At 47.3% G+C, this 24,619-nt stretch overlaps 1 protein-coding gene across 1 annotated transcript in view; it reads right to left on the reverse strand.

Annotated features, from left to right (window-relative positions):
• LOC135811971 (mucin-5AC-like) overlaps nt 1-24,619 on the reverse strand; it is a 134,341-nt gene that overhangs the window by 77,089 nt on the left and 32,633 nt on the right. The window lies entirely within an intron of this gene.

A 24,619-nucleotide genomic window follows, 5' to 3' on the forward strand; every position in this document is an offset into this window, starting at 1 on the left:
CAAATACGACAATTTTGTGTGTATATGTATGTGGTAGACTAACAATACTGAGCAGAGAGAGCAGCGGGGCAGTTGGAGTCAAGACCCGCTGTTGCAAGGTGGCACGGATGCCAGCCTTGAACATCTTTTCAAGCTGACCAAGCAGGCGGGCGCTAAGTCCTGGAAAGAAACTGTTTGAACCATAACACAGCTGGGAAAGGATCATGCTCAGGAACCACGTTCGCCGAGCAAGCAAACTCAGTCCTCGTCCATGCCTCCAGAGCTGACCAATTGTTCGCTCTGTCTTGCGACCAATATACTCCACATGTGGAGCCCAGGATAAATCATTATCCAGGACTAAACCAAGGTACTGGGCTGTTGGGGTCACACAAAGTTTCTCGCCATTGCAGAAGACCTCTGGTTGTATTGCAGCCGCGCCTCATGGCCGGATGAAGAGCAAATGTGTCTTGGAAGTTTTGAGGAGCAGGCCAATGTCCTCCAGCTAGGTAGCAAGGTTTGTCATGGCTTGCGTGAGGGTTCTGCACACTACAGCAGGATCAGAATGGGAGCAGTCGATGACAATGTCATCTGCAAATTATTGGTGCTGTACAGACGGTGGCAGTGGCCTAAGGACGCTACCTTGTGGAACACCACGGGAGCAACTGACGGCTTCACTAACAGAGTCAAGAACTTTGACACTCTGGAAACGCCCTGAGAGATAGTCAGTGAACCATTCTATACCAAGGGAAAACAAAACTGTAACTAGACTTTCATGCTTACACCCTCGAACACTGTCCCAGTGAACTCTCGTTTGCATCTAGCGGTGGACCATCGATTAACAGCTAACACAAGTGCATCCTCAGTCGAATGTTGCTTGGGATAAGCAAACTGGCTGTCGGCCAATAGCTGGTGTGTCTCCAGATAGGCAGTGAGCTGTCTCTTAACCATGGTCTCCAGAAAACGGGAGATAATGGGGAGGAGAGACACTGGACGATAGTTCTGGGGCAGGGTTGGGTCGCCACTCTTAAATAGGGGACTGACATGTGACACTTTGAAGGTTGGCGAAACCTGTCCAGTTCTAAGAGACAAATTGATAATGCTGGTGAGATTCGGTGCAAGAACAGAGGCATGTTGCTTGAGCAGGAAACCGGGAGTCCTATCACTGCCCGTGGCTTTGCTTACATCCACTGATTTCAGGCATGACTCAACATCTGTCACTGTGACAGGCTTGAATACATTAAGCTGCATTGGAGGCTTGGGCCCAATGGCAGCTGGAGGTGGGGTGGACGTGTTGGATCATTCACTACTCTGCCAAACACTCGACTTATCTCTGGCAAAGGCGCTTGAGGGATTTGCGATTTCTTCCTTCTGCCTGCACAGTATTTAGTACCCTCCAGAGTTTCCTCTGGTTGGTAGTTTGGCATCGGGTGGTAAAATACTGGTTGCGCAGTTTCCTGTCAAGCTTCCTAGCCACAGAACGAGCTGATTTATGTTCCTCGCGTAATCTTGCATTACCCTGGTCCCGCATCAACTTCCGGTGTAAGCCATTGCGCTTCCGTACAGCCACAACTAGTTCATTCATCAGCCATGGGCATGGGAGACGTCGATGAGCACGCTGAGCAACTAGAGGCGCATGGTGGTCAAATGGTGATAGAAGAGACTCAGTGAATAATGTAATCATGTCCTCCAAGTTACCATTGTCAGGAAATGCCTGCTGATTGCGCTGTACATCCTCGCTGAAGCGATCCCAGTCAACGAGGTGCAACCGCCGCGTGGTCGTTGGTGCTGATGAGCTGTGCTTCGGCACGGTGAAGCACGGTGGAGCACGAGCGCGATGGAGCTGGTGAAAAAGGAGTAAATCCAGCAGCGTAGCAGAATGGGATGTCACTCGGGTGGGAGATGTTACATAGTTGGAAAGGTTGAAGCGGCTGATAATAGAGCGCAGAGGTACTACAGATGGCTGACCCTGGGCAAAGTCCACGTTGAAGTCGCCGACAATCGTGGTAGACTTTTGTCGGCCTTCCACAGCTCGCTCGATGTTATGTTCTAGTGATGCCCAGAAGGCAGCTGGTGTAACCGGTCAGGATTCGATTCTAGGAGAAGAGAGCGAATCCAAGCATTACAGAGGATAATGAAGGATAGAACATGAGAAGGCTGCAGTGGGAGGTGTGAGGGTGATACAGTGAGAGATAGCACGGGAGAGGTGAGCGAACTGTCACACTATTCCCCCTCCAAAGGGTTCGAGGAACCTGCAATGTTAATTCACTAAACGAATTCATCTAACCAAAAACAAATAAAATATTTCGAAGCTAAATTGATAACACAAGGAACCCAAGTGGTGTAGTTAATCCAATCATGCCATGGGATTCAATACCACGTCACACAAGAACACAAGCAGCAACAGCAACGGGTATGAAGGCAATCTAATGCTTGTGCAGCCATGCCTGAAGCGTGCGGCATAAGCATAAGCAATAGCAGGGTCAAATAACAGTAAAAAAAAAAACAGTTGAAAAAACATGTTTCACTGACCGGAAGAAAATCATGAGGTAGCTGCCGAGAAGGAGTAAACTCAGGAGCTTCTGGCTGCAGGTCACCGTGCTCCAAGGAGCGCCACGACCTCCAACACCACGACCTCCAACACCACGACCTCCAACACCACGACCTGCACCACCACGACCTCCATCACCACGACCTGCACCACCACCACGACCTGCACCACCACCACGACCTCCACCACGACCTCCACCACGACCTACACCGCGACCAAGTTTTCCGCGGCCTGCGCCTCTCGCAACAAGGATCACTCTGTGCACTCGAGCCTGAGTCGGCATCATCATCGGAGTCATCGTAAGAAACAATAACTCGAGTCGAAGTCATCGTCGGAGTCATCATCTGAATCAAGATTGTAGTCAATGACAGGAGCAACAGCAGCTGCTGTCGAACGAGTGACACGACGCGCCTGATCAGGTGGTGAATTAGCTGATCGTGCGTGCGAGGCAGCACTTGAGTTGCCGTCGGAGCTCTGCTCCCTTTCGACTTCTTTGCCGACTTCTTCTTCTTCCGCATCCGTCTCGCCACGCAGAGCTCAATCTAGGTCACTCTCCTCCTCAGAAGACATGTCTAGATCGCCAGGAGAGTCAGGGTCACTGCTGGTACCTCCGCTCTCATCAGAATCAGGCCTGAAAACAGCACCAAGCGCCTCACTTGCACTGGACCTACGAGCCATAGCGGAGGACGTTCTTCTCAAACTTCTCAAACTTCTAGGCGCTCTTTCCAAAAAAAATTGTATGTGAAGCATACGCTTTCTGTACATTGATGGAAAGCCGCGAGTGCCAGCTACGTTGAGGATACCATTTTAGATCTCCCCTAGCAACAAAACCATTCAAAATCAGCCCGCGAATGTACCGATACTATAGTATCGGTACGCTTATGGTAGACTGGTAGACGCTGTGTCCATATATTGAACCATAGGCTTTCTGTACATTGATGGAAAGCCGCGAGTGCCAGCTACGTGGAGGATACCATTTTAGATCTCCCCTAGCAACAAAACCATTCAAAATCAGCCCGCGAATGTACCGATACTATAGTATCGGTACGCTTATGGTAGACCGGTAGACGCTGTGTCCATAATAACTCTTCGCCTACTTTTGAAAATCACGAGGGCATGATTATCTGTATCTGATAATTCGTGCACCTTGCCTCAACTCGGCTACCACTACACTTCTGAGTACATGATTCGAGGCACTTGAACCAGATGCTACATTGTTTGGCTCTTGGCAACCATTATCATTTTTGACTCCGGAATGAGAATGTTCATTCCAGCATGTGAGGTGGAATGATCATTCTCCTAAAAGAATCATTCTCAGCGATTTCCATTCTGGAATGGGACCAACCTAACGCACCTTTTTGACCAACCAAACGGGCGAGAATGATTCCGAGTGATGAGTGATTCCCATTATGGGAATGTGACCAACCAAACGTAACCTAAGTCAGAGGCGGGCCAGTCTCTTGTGTGCCAGCACAACAGTGCACGCGTCCATCCTGCGAAGGAAAATTGTCGTGCTTTCTCAACAATTCTAGCGTCTTTCAATAGCCCCCAGAGCGATGCTCTCTGGTGGCTAAGGAAAATCGCCAGGAACTGCTGCAGGCAATTCTGGACAGTTCGCGAGAATACCAGGCAAAAAAAGTTGGAGTCCAGGCCCGTGTGGAGGTGTTGCATAGTTCTTACCATGCCAACCTGGATAATGGCGGCGGAAATGACTACCCTCGACATCGTGGCTGAAGCACAGCACCCTGGAGAGACATCGAGATTTCCAGAGCGATAATAACAGAGGCACTTGCTGCAACTGAATCCACTCTAGTCGCACTTTCGTCTCAAAACAGGGACTTGTCGGAGGTAGTAATGCTCTACCACTTCCTTTGTTTCAGGATGGCAATAAACAGAATCGACTGAGGCGACATGTTACGAAGGTTTATTGAGATGTAATGAACAAATTCTAGAGAAAGTGGTGATGGACCAAGAAATAACGGTGATGGTAATGTAATGTGAAAAACAATAATAATAGGAACGATGAGAAATATAAACATGCATCAAACTAGCTTTCGCACAATGCTCATCAACGCTCAATGCGTCGAGTTTTCATTCAACAACATTATGTACAAATAGACTTTTGTGAAGCCAAAATTGATTCATCGATGTGGCCAGATCTCTATGTTTGTTTGTTGATGACTCGCTTACATATTTCAACACCAAGCATGATAGTGAAGATTTTCGCGATATGTTGAATAGTCTCCATCCCTTCATACAGTTCATTCCTAGACGTACTAGTCGGGAAAACCGACTCTGGAACTACTTTGCCTTCTGTTTATCGGAAACCAATGTTCACGGGACAGTATATCGCATTCGACTCTTATTGCTCCTCGCAGTACGTGTACAAAGTAAACTTAGTCCCAACACTCGCCGACCGAGCCAAGCGCATTTCCTCTCCTAGCAAACTTGCGGATGAGCTTGATCTCCTCCGCTTGGTGTTTACCGGGAATGGCTACTCAGACCATATTTTGCAAGTATTTGTCAACAACTCCAACACCTGAAAAACCTTAAAATCTTCAATCCAAGTGTTGTCTTCGCTGCACCAATTAATATCTCAAATGTTCGGCCAAAAGCCATCATCAGAAGTCAGGAGAAAAGGAGCAAGTGAGGTGGACTTATAACGGGCACCACAAAGTGGAACGAAACTACACCATATGTGATAAAAAATGCACCATCCTTTCGGCACAGGCATAAGCACACACTAGCATACCCATGCACATGCCAAAACACTGAGATACACACTCATACTGACACTCGCACCAACACTTACACTCACACAAGCTCACACGCCGAATCACACCCACACCGACACATGTGTAACAAAAGACACACACACACACACAAACACACACACACACACACACACACACACACACACACACACGCCACTCCAAGCTGTATTCATACCCGACTCATGCTGACCCCAGTCCAGAGGTGGGAGAGCCGCGCTCAAGTGCATTTTTGGGGACTAGGATGCGGATGCAGTTTTGAGAGCTCTGCATCCTTTTGTGAAAGTCTTCGGTTTTATTTTGTCCCATGTCAGGAGTTTTTTGCCCTGGCCATGGCGACAAGTGCAAGTAGTATCAGTATAGTGGTTGACCCCCTCGAATATGGGAGTCCTTCGCCCAGCTCAGTTCTTACAAACAAATGCAGTGATTGCCTAAACAGCCTGGCCAAAATTGTAGTCGAAATACAGCGAGAGCAACGCGAGGCAGCAGATCGAGAGAAGCGTCTGATGTCCAAGATTGATCTGCTCACCCGGAAGGTTGAAGAACTGTCTCTGAAAGCTGCTGGATCATCGGCATTTGATCACGGTGATGGAATTTCCGAAAAAGTCGACCAAAAAACAACGAACAAGAAAGGCCAAAAAAATAGAAAAAACCGACCTGGTGGCGTGCCATATCAACGAGTACAAAAACGGGTACTCTAATTTCAGAAATTTTAGGTGCTCAATATTTTCGGTCTGAGGGCGAAAGGCCAGGTTAGGTGCGCTATGCTGGAACAACCTGCCTAGCAGTATTCGCTCTATCTCCGTTCCTCGTCAGTTCCGTGCTGCAGCAGTCCCGTTTCTTCCCAGCTACGTTGAGGATACCATTTTAGATCTCCCCTAGCAACAAAACCATTCAAAATCAGCCCGCGAATGTACCGATACTATAGTATCGGTACGCTTATGGTAGACTGGTAGACGCTGTGTCCATATATTGAACCATAGGCTTTCTGTACATTGATGGAAAGCCGCGAGTGCCAGCTACGTGGAGGATACCATTTTAGATCTCCCCTAGCAACAAAACCATTCAAAATCAGCCCGCGAATGTACCGATACTATAGTATCGGTACGCTTATGGTAGACCGGTAGACGCTGTGTCCATAATAACTCTTCGCCTACTTTTGAAAATCACGAGGGCATGATTATCTGTATCTGATAATTCGTGCACCTTGCCTCAACTCGGCTACCACTACACTTCTGAGTACATGATTCGAGGCACTTGAACCAGATGCTACATTGTTTGGCTCTTGGCAACCATTATCATTTTTGACTCCGGAATGAGAATGTTCATTCCAGCATGTGAGGTGGAATGATCATTCTCCTAAAAGAATCATTCTCAGCGATTTCCATTCTGGAATGGGACCAACCTAACGCACCTTTTTGACCAACCAAACGGGCGAGAATGATTCCGAGTGATGAGTGATTCCCATTATGGGAATGTGACCAACCAAACGTAACCTAAGTCAGAGGCGGGCCAGTCTCTTGTGTGCCAGCACAACAGTGCACGCGTCCATCCTGCGAAGGAAAATTGTCGTGCTTTCTCAACAATTCTAGCGTCTTTCAATAGCCCCCAGAGCGATGCTCTCTGGTGGCTAAGGAAAATCGCCAGGAACTGCTGCAGGCAATTCTGGACAGTTCGCGAGAATACCAGGCAAAAAAAGTTGGAGTCCAGGCCCGTGTGGAGGTGTTGCATAGTTCTTACCATGCCAACCTGGATAATGGCGGCGGAAATGACTACCCTCGACATCGTGGCTGAAGCACAGCACCCTGGAGAGACATCGAGATTTCCAGAGCGATAATAACAGAGGCACTTGCTGCAACTGAATCCACTCTAGTCGCACTTTCGTCTCAAAACAGGGACTTGTCGGAGGTAGTAATGCTCTACCACTTCCTTTGTTTCAGGATGGCAATAAACAGAATCGACTGAGGCGACATGTTACGAAGGTTTATTGAGATGTAATGAACAAATTCTAGAGAAAGTGGTGATGGACCAAGAAATAACGGTGATGGTAATGTAATGTGAAAAACAATAATAATAGGAACGATGAGAAATATAAACATGCATCAAACTAGCTTTCGCACAATGCTCATCAACGCTCAATGCGTCGAGTTTTCATTCAACAACATTATGTACAAATAGACTTTTGTGAAGCCAAAATTGATTCATCGATGTGGCCAGATCTCTATGTTTGTTTGTTGATGACTCGCTTACATATTTCAACACCAAGCATGATAGTGAAGATTTTCGCGATATGTTGAATAGTCTCCATCCCTTCATACAGTTCATTCCTAGACGTACTAGTCGGGAAAACCGACTCTGGAACTACTTTGCCTTCTGTTTATCGGAAACCAATGTTCACGGGACAGTATATCGCATTCGACTCTTATTGCTCCTCGCAGTACGTGTACAAAGTAAACTTAGTCCCAACACTCGCCGACCGAGCCAAGCGCATTTCCTCTCCTAGCAAACTTGCGGATGAGCTTGATCTCCTCCGCTTGGTGTTTACCGGGAATGGCTACTCAGACCATATTTTGCAAGTATTTGTCAACAACTCCAACACCTGAAAAACCTTAAAATCTTCAATCCAAGTGTTGTCTTCGCTGCACCAATTAATATCTCAAATGTTCGGCCAAAAGCCATCATCAGAAGTCAGGAGAAAAGGAGCAAGTGAGGTGGACTTATAACGGGCACCACAAAGTGGAACGAAACTACACCATATGTGATAAAAAATGCACCATCCTTTCGGCACAGGCATAAGCACACACTAGCATACCCATGCACATGCCAAAACACTGAGATACACACTCATACTGACACTCGCACCAACACTTACACTCACACAAGCTCACACGCCGAATCACACCCACACCGACACATGTGTAACAAAAGACACACACACACACACAAACACACACACACACACACACACACACACACGCCACTCCAAGCTGTATTCATACCCGACTCATGCTGACCCCAGTCCAGAGGTGGGAGAGCCGCGCTCAAGTGCATTTTTGGGGACTAGGATGCGGATGCAGTTTTGAGAGCTCTGCATCCTTTTGTGAAAGTCTTCGGTTTTATTTTGTCCCATGTCAGGAGTTTTTTGCCCTGGCCATGGCGACAAGTGCAAGTAGTATCAGTATAGTGGTTGACCCCCTCGAATATGGGAGTCCTTCGCCCAGCTCAGTTCTTACAAACAAATGCAGTGATTGCCTAAACAGCCTGGCCAAAATTGTAGTCGAAATACAGCGAGAGCAACGCGAGGCAGCAGATCGAGAGAAGCGTCTGATGTCCAAGATTGATCTGCTCACCCGGAAGGTTGAAGAACTGTCTCTGAAAGCTGCTGGATCATCGGCATTTGATCACGGTGATGGAATTTCCGAAAAAGTCGACCAAAAAACAACGAACAAGAAAGGCCAAAAAAATAGAAAAAACCGACCTGGTGGCGTGCCATATCAACGAGTACAAAAACGGGTACTCTAATTTCAGAAATTTTAGGTGCTCAATATTTTCGGTCTGAGGGCGAAAGGCCAGGTTAGGTGCGCTATGCTGGAACAACCTGCCTAGCAGTATTCGCTCTATCTCCGTTCCTCGTCAGTTCCGTGCTGCAGCAGTCCCGTTTCTTCTATGAACTGAGAACGTTGCAAAGCAATTGTATGTGTGGCTGTCAATGTACATGTATGTGTGTGTGTGTGTATGTGTGTGTGTGTGTGTGTGTGTGTGTGTGTGTGTGTGTGTATGTGTGTGCGTGCGCATGTGCGTGTGTGTGTGTGTGGGGGGGGGGGGGGTATGTGTCCGAGTGGGTGTGCATGTGTGTGTGTGTAGGTGTGGGTATGTACATGTATGTGTGTATGTGTGTGTGAGTGTGTGTGGGTGTGTGTGGCTTTCTTTTTTTTTCTCTTTCTTCTCGCCGTGACCACGATTTTTCTTCTTTTTCTCCTTTATTCTTTTTATTTCCTTCTTTTCTCTTCTTCTTTTGCAGAGAGCCTTCTGTTCCCATATTTTCTTGACATCTGTGTCCCCATTTCTGGGTTACTTGTCCGTTCGGTTTGCGAATTCAAATTAACAAAACCAGCAACCATATAAAGGGCCTGGGTAGCTATGGCAAACATGGACGTGCAAGTGGCTACCCAGGCCAAATGAATAATGCATGAACTAATGAATTATAGGACTTGTGGGCCTAACATACCACCCCTCCATGAAAAAAGAATCCCGCGACCTCGCGGAAAAAGAAAAAAAACAATACTGAGGGAGAAAAAAACACAAACACACGCACACACACACACACACACACACACACACACGTTGCACGCGCGCACGGATCTCATATCTAGTATCATGCATTACAGTTATTGTTCCTGTACTTCTCTAAGTCTAAAAATAAGAAATTAGATGTGACGAGGAACCTACTGATACTGCCTGCATGGCTAAAAATAGCGTAGTTGCACTTCTGCTAAACATCCAAAATTAGAGCGTGGCTCACCATGATCGGACCACTGCAAAAAATTCACGAAATAAATAAACCGAAATAAATTTGACGAAGTAGGACGAACGAATGAAAAGAGAGAGAGAGAGAGAGAGAGAGAGAGAGAGAGAGAGAGAGATAGAGAAAGAGAGAGAGAAACAATGAGAAATAGCTCACCTGCATGTCTTGAACGAGACGAGGTAGACGTAGGCGAGACGAGGTTGACAGAGACGAGACAAAGTTGGCGTAGGAGAGACAAGGTTGACATGGACGAGACGAGGTTGAAGACGAGATGAGACTGACGACGAGCGCTGGAGCAGGGTCGTGGGTCCGAGCGAAAAGCTGGTCGCCAATTTTGGACATTCTAAAGTCTCAATCCTCCCAAACGCAACGCAACGGACGCCGGGAACGAGTGGGGGGAAACATTTATTATGGTGGACGCAACGCAACACAACATAAACATTATGAGAGAGAGCTCAACTGAAGAGAGCGATAATTTGTTGTGTTGTTGTTGTATATGTAGGACTCAGTATAGAGTCCATGCACTATATGATGTCCAGCACCCTATATAGAGTCCATTGGTCCAAAATCCACTATACAGAGTCCAGGAGTCCACTCAGTTTTGATCAGCTTCAACCTGCCGCGCAATCCCCTATAAGGAGTACACTTTTTCTACCAGTCCCCTATTCACAGTCCAGGAGTCCAGTTTATCCAGTCACGCCGTCCTGTGTGTTGTGCCCGAAAAAGAACAAACACCTTTTCAGTTTTGCTTGCCTCGTGGCAGCGCATTCCTTTCTTCGCTTCAGCCATGGCTGCCGGTTCTGCTGTGAAGTTGCTGACAGTAATCTGTCACGAGGTAACCAAGGAGGATAAGGAGACGTTCAAAATCAAATCTGGACAGCGTCTTGTGGTTCTCTGAAGACGTCTCATCAGTGTGCGGGGTGAAAGCAGAAATTGCAGAACGAGAAAAGTTCAGCACAGTTCAAATCTGACGAGTCAGGTACACTGACACTCTCTTTCGTTCGACGCCACAAGGATCCCCTGTTTGGCTGGCCATTGCTGCCAGTAAGACGTTTGAACTGTTTCATCAGAGCGAGGGATGAAAGCAGAAACCGGAGAAAGAGAAAAGTTCAGCACAGTTCCAATCTGACGAGTCAGATAGTACACTGACACTCTCTTTCGTTCGACGCCACAAGGATACCCCTGTTTGACTGGACAAGAGCTGCCTGTCCCACCGTGTCAAAAGGCTGTCCAACTACATGGCAGGAAGATGACTGAGGTAAGGATGCTTTTACTCGTTTCGATTGGTCTGCTGTTCTGTCGTTATGCTTGAATTTTTTTCCATTTTCAAGGAGCGTATCGCGTTTGTTTGATGTTGCTTGAATGAATGCCCTAAAAGTAATCAACCTCTTCGTAATAGTCCTCAAGGACTGCAAGGACTTTGCATCAATCGTATACGATCGTCTAGCTATCATCAATTATTATAATTATTTCATGAGAAATGTATTTTTATCCCTGTGATAATTATGTGAAACTCCACGACACTCTTCCTCTAGTATGATGTCAAAATACAATGGGATCCACAAACGCAGTGCCAGTGTACTAGTAGTAGTAGGAGGATTGCTTGTATGCCAATGACAAGAAAAAGCTTCTCAAGCTAATACTCGTATTCCCTGAAGTATCCGTTTTGATGTCACGAACATGACATTGTGTCAGTGAAACTGCCTCGTGACAACAAATCATTGTATTTCCATCTTGGGGAAGACTGACTGACGGCAACGCTGTACAGATTGTTCAAATCATCTCATTTCAATTTAGTTGCAGTGAAGTGAAACACTGTGTACACTACATGTATGGTGATGTGTCTGTGCGTCTTGAGTGTGCACAAACCATCTTATTCCTCGTATTACTAATAGATTATTGTCCCCACTGTCACCTGTTCACAGGTCTTTGAGTGGATTGATTTTCATTGAGCATCACATTCGTTGAGAACTTGGTAGTTGTGTGCTCCCATGCATCATTACGGTAATAAGCGTATCCTTGTGCTATCTATTTGTTGCAGGTGTGCTGATCTTCAGAAGCTTGCGGAACTGAGTGCTGCTGAACATTTGCATGGCCATGAGCAATGGTGAAGCTTGCTATTGCACTCTCAGCATGTGCTAGTATTATGCTGACTACTGCACTATGTTACTCTCTTACACTACTACATGTATGTAAACGTGCGTGTACCCGTCCCTGTATGCATTAGTTTCGTATAATTATTTGTTATCCCTCTTGACTTTACTTGTAAATGGGTGGACGTTTGCATGGCTGTTGGAGTTGCGTGTGCATTGTGTCTCTACTCTTTTCTTAGTGTTTTCTTGGCGTTGTATAAGTTTGTGTGTGTGTGTGTGTGTGTGCGCGCGTGCGCGCGCAATAATTTGAAAACAAATAATTAATCCTGGGCTCTCCATTATTCTCTTTCGATTCTTGTTTTTTTTCTAGGTATTATCTTGGCGTTGTGTGGGTGTGTGCATGTGTGTGTGTGCGTGCACAATTATTTGGCAACACTACATGATTGAGATCTTGTAATTTGCAGCGTCTGCGAAGAGACCACTTGATTTGAGGCTGGTGTTTGTAGGCTTTTTCATGTAATGAAGTGGCTGCAGTGGCGCCTCAATACATATTTTTTACCTTGAGAAGTGAATGATGTAAAGGATTAAAGGGAGAGGCCGTTTTCTGGTTAATATTCACTGCTTACAGCAGATCCTATGTCTAATTTCGAACTCGATAGGGGATGCCTAATTGGCTGGACTTTATACAGGGAGTGTTGTCCACATAAGACTCTTTAATCTTTATAGTTGATTTCAAAGTTTGGACTCCGTACAGTTGATTTTAGACCAATGGACTCTATATAGGGGTGAAGCCAATTGGCTGGACTCTATACAGGGAGTGATGTCCATCTAAACTTTGAGCTCACAGTTGATTCCAAGTTTGGACTCTGTACAGTGGATTTTGGACCAATGGACTCTATATAGGGGTTGGACATCATATAGGGGCTGGACGCTCTACTGAGTCCAACATATACTTTATTTATAGCGGAAATCAAAACAGGCAAAATGCCTAATAACATTGGACCCACTGTGAATAACATGTTAAAGGATATTGTGGAAAAGTAGATGTAAGAGAAAAAGAGAAAGAAAAGAAAACGGAAGTTTGGTTGCAACGAACAGATATCAATCCAGTGAGCATTGGAAAACCTATGTCGTTGATAATATATACTGCAAGGCTTGAGATTTGAAATCCAAATACCTATTTGAACATGTTGCTGCTGGTGGCAATCTATTCCACATATGGGCTCCAGCGTGCGTTAGGCGCTTAGCAGAACGAGCAGTGCTAGCAGGTGGGACCACAAGCAAGTTGCTTTGGCCTCCTCGAGTGCGAGTTGAGGGCACGACAGCAAAAAGGGACTGAAATAGGGTGCTACATGCATCATGCAAACATCGCCAGATGAAACAAAACATATTCAAGTGCACAGAAACCTGTAGGTCACATACATACATTCGATTTAGCAGGCGAGCAGTACTGGTCCATGGTGGCGACTTGCAGACTGCCCGAGCGGCAGGTTTGAACAGCCTATGCAGCCGCTGTTCTTGAGCAACTGACAAATACGGGTAGTAACTAATTTGAAGAGAGTTTACTGAAGAGAGAGCAGCAACGCAATATAAAGGGCCTGGGTAGCTATGGCAAACATGGACGCGCAAGTAGCTACCCAGGCCAAATGAATAATGCACGAACTAATGAATTATATGACTTGTAGGCCTAACAATAGTACAAAGACAACACCTGGTGGCGAAGCAATGGAGGAGCTCAGTGCTGCTCATCACCTCATCCAACACATCTTGAACCAACCAGGGGCAATAACACCCTGGACCTGGTCCTTTCCGACTTTGACACCCCGGTCATGTCAACTGTGCACCCACCTCTCAGCCGATCTGACCATGCCAGTGTGATTACCGACTTCCTGCGTGCTCCACCACACCGGGAGCCTCCAACCTCGAGGTGCGTGTGGCGCTATAATTTGGCTGACTGGCGTTTAAAGCACTTCTTCCGGCAAACAGACTGGTCCTCTCTCATCACTGACAACATTGACCTGTCATGCGAGCAGCTGACTGGCAAGATCTTTGATTGCATGACAACATTCATCCCGTCTAAGAGCCTCAAGCTGCACAGTACCGACCCAGTGTGGTGGACACCAGAGTGCAACGAAGCCACCAAGAGGAAGAGAAATGCATGGAAGTGACTCTGTCTGCATCCAGCAGATGCACAACTCCAACTGGCTTATACCCAAGCCACAGCCCCTGCCTCAACATGCCTTCAGAGAGCTGAAGATACCCATGCAGCAGCCATCCTTCGAAGGCTCGCAGCAGGTGGTTTATCCAGTCATGAATGGTGGTCCACTGTAAAGTGTGCCAGTGGGCGTGGGCGTAGCCATAATATCCCTACCCTGAAGGAGGAAAACGGCGCGGAGCTCACCACCAGCAAGGACAAAGCAGAGAGCTCTGCCCGTTACTTTTCAGCGAAATGCAGCCTTGGTGATGACCTTGATGCCAGCAACCTCCCGTATGTCCGCCCGCGATCTGATGCTTGTCTGAGTACCATCCACTTTAGTCCACGAACGGTATGCCGTCAACTGAGGAAGATTGTCCCGTCCAAAGCCAGTGGCTCGGATGGTGTACCAGGACGAGTGGTGAAGCAGTGCTATGAGCAACTGCGCAGGCCTGTGGCCCAGCTTTTCAGCAAAGCATTCCGCCAAAGCTGGCAACCGTCACTGTGGAAGCTTGCCTAAGAAATGAAATTAGAATGGACGTTAGTTGCCGAATAGGTGATAGGAATGAAAAAAAAATGAAATTAGAATGGACGTTAGTTGCCGAATAGGTGATAAAATGCGTCAGCAAAACATACTTTGGAAGAGAGATCCCGTCGTCTCCAAAATAAGCGTGAACGAGCGATTCAGCGCCGGTCACCGGAAACGTCGGAAGAGAGATCCCGTTGACTCCAGAACGCCTGTGATCGGCAGAGTCAGCGTCGGTCCCAAGAGTGAGCGTTAGTCAGGCCAAGTTTCCGAAGATCAGTAGCGAGTCCTATCCCGAGCATTATGTTAGCATTGCCAAAGCAGAGACAGGATGCGTATTACAGGAGACCCAAGTTGCTTAAGACCAGTAGTCATTGCTGATAACGCGCAGGAAAACTAAATCTGCTGCCTCTTTTGCCGTCGTACAGGATACATCTTTTAGGAGACTGTAAAGTTATGTAATGTGCTCCACATGCAACCATGCATTCGGCCGTCAGTAGCAGTTAAGCACAAGCACACTATCAAGGTAAGGACATTATTTTTGTATCATTGTATTGTATCGTATTGTATGGAATATAATTTTACCTCATTGGCTCAACAGGTCAACGTATTGCTACAAAAGGCCAGAAAATCCGATTACTGTATTAACCCTTTGCCGGTCTAACTCAATGTATGTGAGGGGTGGTCACGCAAATACATGTACACACAACCACCAATAACTCAAGAACCATGTGATGTAGGTATGGGTAAACCATATATTTTCAAAATCGGTATGCCTGAACGCGTCCAGAAAATTCAAATATGACTAGGTCCAGGCAAGGATAGGGCCCATGGCAGCCCTTCAAGTTGAGAGAAAATACAAATGCGAATGAAATACACGAATATCACAGCACGAAAGGCATACCAAGTTCGTGATGGAGCTGAAGTCGTATGATACACAATCAGGTAAGGGCAACGTCTTTACAAGAAATGTAGGCTCTACAATACCGCCATTGAACACCAACACCTCGCCATCGGCGATACGCCAGCAGCAGCAATTCCCATTCCACGATATCGCAGTTTCGGTTTGTTCATCTCAGCGCTGCTCGCTTCAGATTCACTCTCGCTCAGATGAGTACTAAGGCGCGAGCTTACGCATGCCGTGATTCTCACGGCCAGGCGAATCAGCTGATCGCACCTGACGAGTCCTTGTGACAGTCGCTGTCGCCGTGTCGGCAGCAAGAAGGCTACCTCTCTGTTTGGAGAATTTTGTTTCTTCATTCGTGGACGATATATTTTTGAACTAGCAGGACTCAACGGAGCTCTTTTTCTCAACACACTACACTGCAAAACCTCCCGGGACATCCAGCCTGGACTGGTGATGTGACTGCTCTCAGAACGCTTGTCAAACACGGCCCCAAGAGATGCACTCGCATTCTTGAAATGCGCGCATGGCGGATGGTCGTCTTTTCCAATTTCAACAAACTTCAGTCGATCGATAAGGCAAAAATTTGTATGGTAAGCATGGTTGTTTTGCACATCGTCAGAAAGCCGTGGACCTCAGCTACGCGTAGAGCGCCATTTTAGCTGTCTCCTAGCAACAAGACCCCAAAAAAAATGAGGGTCAAACGTACCGATACTATAGTATCGGTACGCTTATGGTAGACCGGTAAAGGGTTAAAATCAACTAATATTTGCTGGCGATTTAATTTCGCTGATTTCGCCGCTTGGTACCAACCGGCCAAAGTAAATCGCAGGCCAAAGTTTGTTATAGAGGCAAATGATGCATGATTGAGCAATGTAGGCATGTCAAGGCTAACGTCATCGGGAAGTACTTTGCCCAGAAGTGCAGCCTAGACGATGACTTTGCAGAACAGTCGGGGCCGTTCCCGCATATCTGCCAGCGCACCGCAAATACGCTTGCAACAGTCCACTTCTGCCAAGCCAACGTACGCCGGACACTCCGAGCCCTTAATCCAAGTAAAGCCACATGGTCTGATGCAGTACCCGCTAGAGTGCTGAGAAAATGTGCCGACTCTCTGGCCCTGCCCCTATCCAAGCTGTTTACCCTGTGCTTCCTCAGTGGTCATCAACCTGCTATGTGGAAAGTTGTCAACGTCGTACCGGTACACAAGAAAGGCCCCAAGTCGAACCCCAGAAACTACCGACCGATATCACTACTGCCCATAATGTCTAAGTGTATGGAGTCCATCGTGACTCGCAGCCTGTCCAACTTCCTGACGAAGAATGACATCCTTTCTGACAGGCAGTTTGGCTTTCGCACGGGACTGGGAACCTCTGATTTGCTGATTGCTCTTCAGCATGAGTGGAGCCTTGCAGCTGCCGGTGGATGCCTCGTCAGGGTGCTTGCAGTAGATATTGCCGGGGCCTTCGACAAGGTCTCGGACAACGGTGTCCTCCACACGGCTGAGCGGTGCGGGATAAGTGGCCCCCTCCTTGCCTGGCTCCGGAGTTACCTGACAGACCGCCACATCCGTGTCATCATAGGCGGCCAGTCTTCACCGACCCATCGAATCCAATCTGGCGTGCCGCATGGGCAGCTGGGTCCGGAGTTACCGAAAAGACCGCCACATCCGTGTCATCATAGGCGGCCAGTCTTCACCGACCCACCGAATCCAATCTGGCGTGCCGCAGGGCAGCATCCTCGGCCCACCCTCTTCCTTCTGTACGTCAACGACGCAGAAGACCACCTGCCTGATGGAGCGAAGCTGGCTGTATATGCCGACGACACAACTCTCTACAAGTGCATCACCACCCGACTCAGATTGTCAGAAGAGACAGCAATCCTCCAGCAGGCAGTAGACTCACTGGCAGCATGGGGAAGCAGGTGGAGGATCAAGTTCGAGCCCACAAAGTCGCAGGCATTGACCATCAGCCACCACCGCTCGCCAACCCCCCCCCCCCCCCCCGAACGCAAAACGCTTCCAAGGAGCAGTCGTGCCAGAAGTAGAGGAGCTCAAGCTTCTTGGCGTCACCTTCGACAGGCAGCTGGCATTCCGCAGCCATATCCGACAGCTTGCAGTACGCGGTGCCCAGCGGCTCGGCTTCCTCCATTATTATTATTATTATTATTTTAATAACGAAGGTACGTGTTGGGTCGTAAGTATCCACGCAAACACACATCCAGTCAAAAGAAGGCACTTGTCAAAGTATCGGAACGTTTTCGGTCCCTTCTCATCAAGGATTATACAGGGAATGGCTCAAGTTGGAAAGACTAAACTTATATAGCGTAAAGATATAAGATAACAACACTCGTGACAAGGTTGAAATTATCAAGTTCAGCACGACACAAAACTCGAAGGAAATAATAATAGTGACAAGAACATAGTGAACAAATTAAGTTACATTGTTAACACCTCGACGAGGAGTAACACCAAACAATTGTAGCGACAACACAACCGTAGCACAAAAACACAAACACCTCGGAATAATCTTTCAGCATGACCTCCGTTGGACGGAGCATGTTGAATACATAGTCAAAAAATCACTCAAGTCTTTCAATATTCTTTTTAGACTAAGGTCTACACTCACCAGTGATTCTTTATCTCACATCTATCAGACATACATACTACCTATATTCTCATATGCGAGCAATGCTCTCACACCGTTGTCCCACACTTCCCTTGACAGGCTAGAACGACTCCAGCGGAAAGCCGCCAGAATATGTCTCCACCTTCCCCTTTACACACACTTAGAACACTCCCACCTTTTGCATCGCATCAAGTGGCCAACATTATTTTCACGCTTTAAAGTTAAACATATACTCTTCGCGCATTCTCTGCGCCACAATTATGCCCCACCACATATACTCTCGCTGCATACTGCTAGCAACGTCCAACCTTCGTATAATTTACGTCGCTCTCGTACTTGACACTTGCCAACTCCTCGGACTGACCGCTGTCTCCATTCTCCCCTGTACAAGGCCCTTCATTACTTTAATTGCCTGCCCACCCAGCTTCGCGAAATCCCTTCTCGTACTCCCTTCAAATCCGAGATATCCCTGCTATTGCACAACTCTGTATGCTCGTGTAGCGACCACCCCTGCCCGTACACTTAAGTACGCAACTCTGTATGCTCGTGTGGCGACCACCCCTGCCCGTACACTTAAGTAGTCATTAACCCCTAGGCGCTGCCCACCCAATTCTTCCTCACTCTTTCTCCTTTCTTACACTATTTTCTCTTATTGGCCACTGGCTATCGTGAGAATAAAGATTTGAAACACATTTTCTTTCTGTACGCAAAGTTCAGGATCTAACTTACGGATATACAAAGCTTCTAACACAGCCAGATGCAACGCACATCTACCACGTGACAATATTGAGAACACATTATCACTGTACAACTCACGACAATTGGTATGGGCTGACAGATGTTGCTTGATGGACAAAGTGCGATTCTTAGCTCCGTTGGGTGTTGTCTCCTCCAATGTCCCGTCATCTCGCCTCTTCGCGGCATCACCACTATCCGTCTCTTTGCTTTTCCGCGGCCTTCCACGTTTTCTGACACTAGCCGTTGTGTGCGCGATGCCCAGTGTCCTTTCAGCTACGTCTCCTCCATTGCGGATTTCTATTGATCTTCTTACTCCAACGTGTCCGGTGTTCGATATTGAGGTTCGTTTTCGCGGTCTACCACGTTTTCGAATATTGACTGTTGTTGTCACTTCCGTTGTCGTTGTACGTGCGTCCTCACCAGTCCGTATTTTTACTTGGCTTCGCGTAACCCTTCCCGACGCAGACAGATCCTTTGTCAATTTCAGTGGTTTACGTGTCGGTCTTTCACCAGCTTTCACGCTGTTCTCAGCTGGATCCTGCCCTACACACGCGGAGGAGCACGGGCATGCAGTCACATCTTCACAGGAAGAGGAAGATGGAAGAGGAAGATGACGGGACATTGGAGGAGACAACACCCAACGGAGCTAAGAATCGCACTTCGTCCATCAAGCAACATCTGTCAGCCCGTACCAATTGTCGTGAGTTGTACAGTGATAATGTGTTCTCAATATTGTCACGTGGTAGATGTGCGTTGCATCTGGCTGTGTTAGAATCTTTGTATATCCGTAAGTTAGATCCTGAACTTTGCCTACAGAAAGAAAATGTGTTTGAATTATTTATTCTCACGATGGCACCATCGCCAATAAGAGATAAATTTATGAGAAGGTGAGATTGCGGGTTAAACAGTTGGAAAGTGATTTACATCACTTTGAACTTTACAAGTATGGGAGAGGGTGAGCGCTGCAGGAGCAGATTGAGTTAATCAGCAGTGAGCAGATTTCTTGTTTGAAAGCAGGTCGGGAGGAGACGTCACGAATGCTAGCAGGGAGGGCATTGTAGTAATCTAGGGACTTGTACGGTGGGGAGTCTTTACAGCGATCGGTTCTGGAGGGTGGGAGGTGCCAAGTGCGTGCGTGTCGAAGGCTGTACTGGGCCGTAACTTGAGCGGGGGTGTTGAGCAAGCGTATGTGTTGTGGGGCATATTGGTATTTTATGGAGTGAGCAAGAAGGGTGAGCTTCACTTTGCGGCGAGAGAACATTGTCGGCCATTTGAGCCGATGGAGCAGTGTTGAATGATCCAGAGGAGTGTAGAGGGGGAGACGGAGACTCATTCTGGCCGCCTTGCGCTGGATTCGCTCAAGACGGTCAAGGGCTGCGATTGAGAGCGGGGTGACAGCAATGCATGCATATTCAATTATGGGCAGGATATACGTTTTGTAAATGAGAGAGAGTGATTTAGTGTGTAGAGTTGATTTGAGCCTAAAGAGAATATTGAAAGATTTTACAGCTTTCTTTAGCACAAAGTCAAGGTGGGCTGACCATCTTAGGTCGTGCTGAAAGATGATGCCGAGGTGACGATGTTGTGTTACTGTTTCTAGTAGGGTTTGGCCAAGTTTTATTTCGGGTAGTCGTGGTGGGGGTCGGTTAGCATGGTAGAACGGGAGGATGACGGTTTTCGTTTTATTGACTAGCAGGTGCCAGCGCTCTAGCCATTCTGCTGCGGCATCGACGCTTCTTTGTAGCGCAGCCTCACACTCAATGTAGCTGCCTGCAATGGCAATCAGTGCGGTGTCGTCCGCGAACTGGCTACACGAGGTTGTAGCATTTTCACAGGCAGTGGGCAGGTCAATGGTGTACGCCAGGAACAGAAGTGGTCCCAGGACCGAGCCCTGGGGCACTCCCGCTGGTATTGGTATGAAGGCGGATGTTGTGCCTTCAACCTGCACCCGCTGTCTGCGTCCTGTCAAGTAGGCTTCGAGCCAATTGTGAGCCTTGCCGTCAACACCGTAGTGGCTCAGCTTTTTCAGCAAGCCTTGATGCCATACACGATCAAAGGCTTTACTGAGATCGAAGAAACACGTTACAACATGCTTCCCCGCATCCCTAGCTGTGGATATCTGGTGGACTATCCGTGCGAGTTGCAGTTCGGTCCCGTCTTGTTTCCTGAAGCCGGATTGGTTGGAGGGTAAGTGCGGTGCTATGTGATTGTACAGACGAGAGTGGACTATTTTTTCTTGTGTTTTTGATATTATACTGAGCAGGGAGATGGGTCGGTAGTTGGTAGGATGGGAGGGGTTGCCCGACTTGGGGATGGGTGTAATAGTTGCGTCTTTCCAATCCTGTGGTATTTCTCCGGTTCTGAAGGACAGATTGTAGAGACTAGTGAGAGATGGGGAGATTTCCTTTGCAGTTTCGTTCAGGAGCCGAGTTGGGATGTTGTCAAAGCCTGGGCTCTTGCCAGTGTCTAGACTGCTTAGAAGCTTCTCGACCTCTTCCACTGTTGCTGCGATTGTATTTAGAGTATGACTGATGTCAGGGGTAGTGTTGATGTCTTGTGTAGTACAGGTGGTCTTGTCGATGGACTGTTGGCTTTGGGAGATAAAGAACTTGTTGAGAGCTTTTGCCTTCTCCATAGCCGTGGCTGCAGTGGAGTTGGCTGTCGATAGTGTGGGAATTGTTTGCTTAGGCGGTTTCTTCAGGTGCTTCAGTAAACGGTGGAGGTTTGTACCCGTTGACGTTGTTTGCTGGACAAAATCGGACTTAGCCTGTCGCAAAAGAGCGGTTACTCGGTTACGCTGGGCTGTGTACAGTTTCCAATCTGAGTCTAGTTGGGTCGCCTTGTAGGTGCGGAACTGTTTGTGCTTTGTTTTGATATGGCTGAGGAGATCCTTCGTCATCCAGGGACGAGTGGGCGTAGAATTTTTGCGGGACTTGCTTCTGGTCACTTGGCAGTGGTGCACAGCTAGTTTCAGTATCTGGTCTCTCCAGAAGTTCCAGAATGAGGTTACTGGCTGAGGGTCAGTGGGATGTGGATCGTACTGCAGATTGCAGGTAGCAAGAGCTTCACGCAGGGACGCAATGCATTCCTCGCTCCACAACCAGTATGTGCTGGAGGTGCTTTGCTGTGTAGTACTGCTCTCATTTTTATTATTATCGGTATTATTGTTTCTGTGGGTGGTGTGCTGCTGGGGTTGTAGGTTGCATTGTATGACAACGTGATCAGAGGCCCCAATAGGGGGCAGGCTTGTGATGGTGATGTTATGGCGGCTGAGGCTAGAGATGGCCAGGTCCAGGCACGATGTAGGTGTGTGTTGGCATAGGTGGGTGGCAAAGGAGACGTGTTGTGCGAGGCCACAGGTCTCGCACAGCCAATGCAGGTCCTCACCTAAGGCATCAGTGGTGTCGCTGGGGTGCCACAAGCAGTTCTTGGCGTTGAAGTCGCCAAGGAGAAGTATCTCATCCTGGGGTCTTTCAACTAGCTTTATGGCTCTCTCCAGTTACATCACGAACTCTGCCGGGTCGGACCGCGGGGGACGGTAGATGTTCCCTACCACAAGGGAGGTTAGGCCGATTGTTATTCTAATCCGAATACATTCCGCTTGAGTCATGGGAATGGTAATTGTCTCGTGTTGGCAGCTGTGTGGTATGTATGTGGCGACTCCTCCACCAAAGGTGTCCCGGTCCGCTCTTATGAGTTTGTAGCCGTTGATGGCGTACATCCCGTCGCTGTCCGATGGATCCGCCCAGGTTTCCTGGATGGCGATTATTGACGGTTGTTGCTACTCTGCCACGTGGCTAAGCTCGTCCATCTTGTTGAACAGACACCTGACGTTCGAGCTGATGAAATTCGCGACTTCCATTTTTTATTTATTTATTTTTGTAATTTGTTTCGTTTTTTGGTATTTCCGCAATTGAAAGAATTGTTCTCACTGATATTGTGTGGAGGACAGCGCTAGGATTGAGTATCCTGTGACACCAGTGCCAGTGGGCTCAAGCGTGAGCCCTGTGCTGGGGCAAGGGGTTGGCTTTGGCCAGGGTCGATGTTGTTGCTCTCTGCGTCTGCGACGTCTGGTGCAGAGTTTCCATTCTTCCTCCGCTGCATTGAGCTTCTGCAGGAGTTGTTCGGCGCGAAACCATGTCTCGGCTATTGCGAGAGCGTGAATGCCTCGTGTTGAGATGAGCGTTTGAACTTCTGCTACCTTCCGCCGAACACTACACACATTCAAAGATCCCACACTGAGTGACTCGGTCGGGGAGTGTGTTGTCGCTACAATTGTTTGGTGTTACTCCTCGTCGAGGTGTTAACAATGTAACTTAATTTGTTCACTATGTTCTTGTCACTATTATTATTTCCTTCGAGTTTTGTGTCGTGCTGAACTTGATAATTTTCCACCTTGTCACGAGTGTTGTTATCTCATATCTTTACGCTATATAAGTTTTAGTCTTTCCAACTTGAGCCATTCCCTGTATAATCCTTGATGAGAAGGGACCGAAAACGTTCGGATACTTTGACAAGTGCCTTATTTTGACTGGATTTGTGTTTGCGTGGATAATTACGACCCAACACGTACCTTCGTTATTAAAGTATTATCCGCCTCCGACTTCTTGTAAAATTATTATTATTATTAACTTTTATTTTACTAGGGTGTTTCCCACAGACCTATGGTCTTTTACGGGAGCCCCTAGGAAGGTTATGCATGAGCGAATAAATGAGCGGTAATCGGTACAAGTACGAACAGTGGAAGGCAGCATATTCCACCGTTCTTGATCTTATCTTTCTTTTTTTTCTTTTCTCTTTTTCTTTTTTAAATGTTTTACTGCCAGAAGTTGCCTTCATATAAGGAGGCCGATATGCCTGTTTGTTGTACAACTTTAAATAAATCCAACCAACCAATTAACCAACCAACTAAAAATGGTCCACATGTCAATGAGCCATACTTCTCTACTAAAAATGAAATTGGAGATGGATTTAGCTCTTCTTACAAAGGAAGGCTAGAAACTGTTTCTAGAGATCTCCTCATGGCTCAAGCTTTCTAAAATTGCCATTATCACCCAAGGGAAACTAAATCTACCATTAAACCTTTGCGTGCTGAGTACGAGTTAACTCGCGCTTTATGCATGACCTGATCCACTACGTATGAGTTAACTCGCAAAAAATTCGCGCGATATATCGCAGTGCATAGACCAGTGTACAAACTTTCGTGACTTCGTCAAACATAAACACATTGCGACAATCAATACACCGTTGGAAAGGTCTTGACCAAATCGTTCCGTCGATATAAAGTTCTTCACGATAGGATAATAATTCATTGAGCGGCGACAAGATGAACACGGAAATCACGGCCCAGAGTGAACGCGAATTTTTTTGTTCATGACTTCTTTTTGTTGGGGAGTGTACCGGGGGATTTCCCTTTGGCACGGCGCATGCGTGATGGACATCAAATGAAGCGCTTGGATCTCAGCTTTGAAAGTTTAAATTGTGAACATCGGTTGAATTTGGGCAAGAAGCCGAACAAGAATGTAAAATTGAGTTGTGCCGTTCCGAGACACGGTGGAGTAGTTTGGAGAGGACGTGGAAGTTGCCCTGATGTGTCTATGGAGCTGAGAGCTGCCAGGATGAATTCGCTTGGTCCTGATCTTTCCAATGAGCCCAGGACGATGAAAATCCATCGAGGTGGAGTGAAATGAGAATATATTTCGTTCGGAGCTGAA

This window comes from Sycon ciliatum, chromosome 3 (genome assembly GCF_964019385.1).
Source record: "Sycon ciliatum chromosome 3, ocSycCili1.1, whole genome shotgun sequence".
Lineage (NCBI taxonomy): Eukaryota > Metazoa > Porifera > Calcarea > Leucosolenida > Sycettidae > Sycon > Sycon ciliatum.